The following is a 2,956-nucleotide window of genomic DNA, read 5'->3' as shown; positions in this document are numbered from 1 at the left end:
TGGAGGGTGGGATCATCGGTTTGAATGTTGAAGGAGGAGTACCATGTCACTTACTCAAGTGAGGAGACTTCTGCTTCATTTAGGATTGCGTCCTTCTCTAGACCGAGGGCGTTGGCTTGCTCCTGTTGGCTTGCCCTTGTTGACCTGCCTTGAATATGGCTGTGTTCCAGGATATGCGGTTTGGGATAATGAATGATGGCTATGATAGGTACGTTATTGTCACGATAAGTAACGCTTGTACTAGCAGTAGTGACCTGTTTTTTCGAGTGCCGAATGCGTCAATACATCCCTTCCTTCAGGGTCCTCCTATCTACTCTCCCCTCTTGTTTCCAACCCCTGGCTTCAAGAAACGCCGATGAACAACAATGATTGACCTTTGCACTTCTTTTGAAACACGCGGCCAAGTGGATGTGGGTATGGTGCGGTCATCCCTGGCGGTTGTTCAAGGGTTCAACTATATGATGTGATATTTGTCGTCCGATAGGTTAATGACCCTGTTCATCTTTCTGGGAATCACATTAACTTCAGTCACGCCAGTCTGAGCCACGCCAGTCTTAATTAAATATATGTTTTGATCCAAGACACTAGATTAACCAACGAAGTAAGGATATAGAACCCCGATGTGGTTTTGTGTTGGAACCCGAGCTCATGAGAAGATTCACCTCATCGCGGCTCATAAATTGTCTGGTATGTTGTCGCAGCATCACGCATGGCTTTGTGTGGACTCTGGCGTACTGCCGCACGAGGGACCCCCGGAGGGTATATTCATGAGCAATTTCTCATAGTCTCTTGTTTAAGCGAATCACGCCACTGGATACCACAACTTTCTCTCATTTACCTCGCTTCTAGATGTGTTTATTGGCTAGGATCATCTTCAGCTAGTGTATATCATTAGCATCACGCTTCCGACATGGCCTCTTTTCAGGACCTTGAGATGAATGCATCCAAGACATAGATCTGAGGCTCTCAAGACACCGGATTCACGGACACAACACGGCCAGCTGGAATTCAGGAGCCGCATATCTCATGAATCACGGCCTCCACGACGCTTTAAGCAGAAACTTAGAGGAGCCAGATGAATCGTGAAGCAAACCGAACGGAATCTTCATAACGAGCAGTACGAGCGTACATCACATCTTCGTTACTAGCCTTATAAGCTTCTGGATCATATCAGCGACCATAACCGTATGGCACCTTTTTTCTTCACTGCTAGCCATCCCTATCTTCTTGTTAAAATTAATGGCGTTGTCTATCGACTAGACAAGAATCAAAATCTCTCGGCCTTGGTAACAGTGTGACTAAGCAGCCAGGTAGAAATGCTGGTGGTGCTTGTTAGTACGACTTGATGGAGGTGAATTGGAGTGGTCCAAGTAAGCGCAATGGCCATCCCAGAACGCCATTGACAGTATTTCTCATCATCACCCTTGCCAGCGTTCAGATCTGTTATACATAGAAATTCGACAAGGTTTCGAGGTTCTTAAAAGCATACAAGAGATTCTGAAGATCAACACAAAGAGGAGGGGAGGGGGATCATCAGAAAATAAGCCATGACTACGTTGGTCAAGAGTCTAAATGAATGGCCTTTCCAGAAGTCTTCAGGACACAACTATGGTCTAGGCTGTCGCGGACATGACTTTACCAAAGCCACCGCAACCTCAGAAACCCTGACATGCACGGAATATGATAGTGCCATCGTTCCTGTAAATATAGTTGACGGAAACATCATCACCCATGAGCGAATGGTAAAGTAAGTTATGTTGAAGAGAAGTTTATCATATGCTGTTCCGACATTAGTCATTGGTCTATTACATCTTCCCCGATCATCCTCCCTGCCTTGTTATGAAAAAGTACAGTTTCGCCGGGCTAGCGGATATGGAGATGATCGACGGCATGGCCATCCCTTGACTGCTGTAAGTTCAAGCAGAGTGTCACATTCATGTACCCGTTGCGAAAACCCAAGACGCCATCAGTGGACCAGACCTTTCCGGATCCGTCAAGTTTACACCCGCTGTCTGACATCTGCTCTCAAGGAGTGAGTGCGAAGTTGGAATAGATCAAGGCATCTCGTTCTGCAGAGTCGTATCCCAGCTTACTGTACGTAACTGTGAACATCCTAGGCAACTTAAAGACGACCACAGAGAACAGAGAGTGAGGCGGTTAAATTCATCATTATATTTGATGCTCGGACTAGAGTAATGAAGGATTAACTCTTTCTCTTGGATCGCTCGCCGCGCTAACTGCATGACAAAGCTCTGTGTTGGGGAAGCTGGCATCTGGCTGCAATTCGTTTCCGAATGACCCACAAAAGGACCTGACCAGTGGGCCACCCGACATTTTAGACACAAAATCAACTTGAGAACAAAAAGAACTGCCCACATGCTCAAAAACCAAAAGAAAGACTCCTCGACGGGGAATTGAACCCCGGTCCCCTGCGAATCGTTGCATTCAATGACAAGCAGGTATCCTCACCACTAGACTATCGGGGATCGGTGGATGTTAACATCCAGTGATAGTTGGTTGACGATGATTACCACAACTGCCTATATCAAGACTTCAGCCCAGACTCTCCAATGTGCTTGAAGGTTGAAAGCTCGAATTACTTCAAATTTTGTGTTACGCCTCATATTTCGTAGTTCATTTAAAGGCCTCTTGGTCGTGTTCAAAGAAGTTGATGCAATCGAAGCAGAAGTTGAGAACAATGAGTTATATTCTAGTCTTTGCAAGGCTGGAGAGTCTCCACGACGAACCTGCCTACTCCCTGCGGCCGTTGGTCTTGAACTTGGAATGGCTTCGGATCGAGAAATCTGCGCCAGGCTTCTGGAGAGCAGCTGGTAGTTTCTAGAACGGCCTCAAGAACGCTGCAAAGGTGATCGGCATCTGCCCGTTCCCTCTTCTCCCTCCATCGGCCCATTCAGAGCTCTTGTATGAAGCGATGCGGGTTTTGGCGATTGTTTCC

The 2,956-nt window shown here is 46.7% G+C and overlaps 1 non-coding gene across 1 annotated transcript; it reads right to left on the bottom strand.

Annotated features, from left to right (window-relative positions):
• Positions 1-2,399: 2,399 nt before the first annotated feature.
• Positions 2,400-2,486, bottom strand: CLUP02_tRNA347. The gene has a single exon. It is a non-coding gene; the product is annotated as a tRNA-Asp (tRNA).
• Positions 2,487-2,956: the final 470 nt, after the last annotated feature.

The sequence above is a fragment of the Colletotrichum lupini genome, chromosome 11 (genome assembly GCF_023278565.1).
Source record: "Colletotrichum lupini chromosome 11, complete sequence".
Classification (NCBI taxonomy): domain Eukaryota; kingdom Fungi; phylum Ascomycota; class Sordariomycetes; order Glomerellales; family Glomerellaceae; genus Colletotrichum; species Colletotrichum lupini.
Note: the sequence above shows the minus strand (reverse complement) of the source record. Positions and strands in the feature narration are given on the sequence as shown.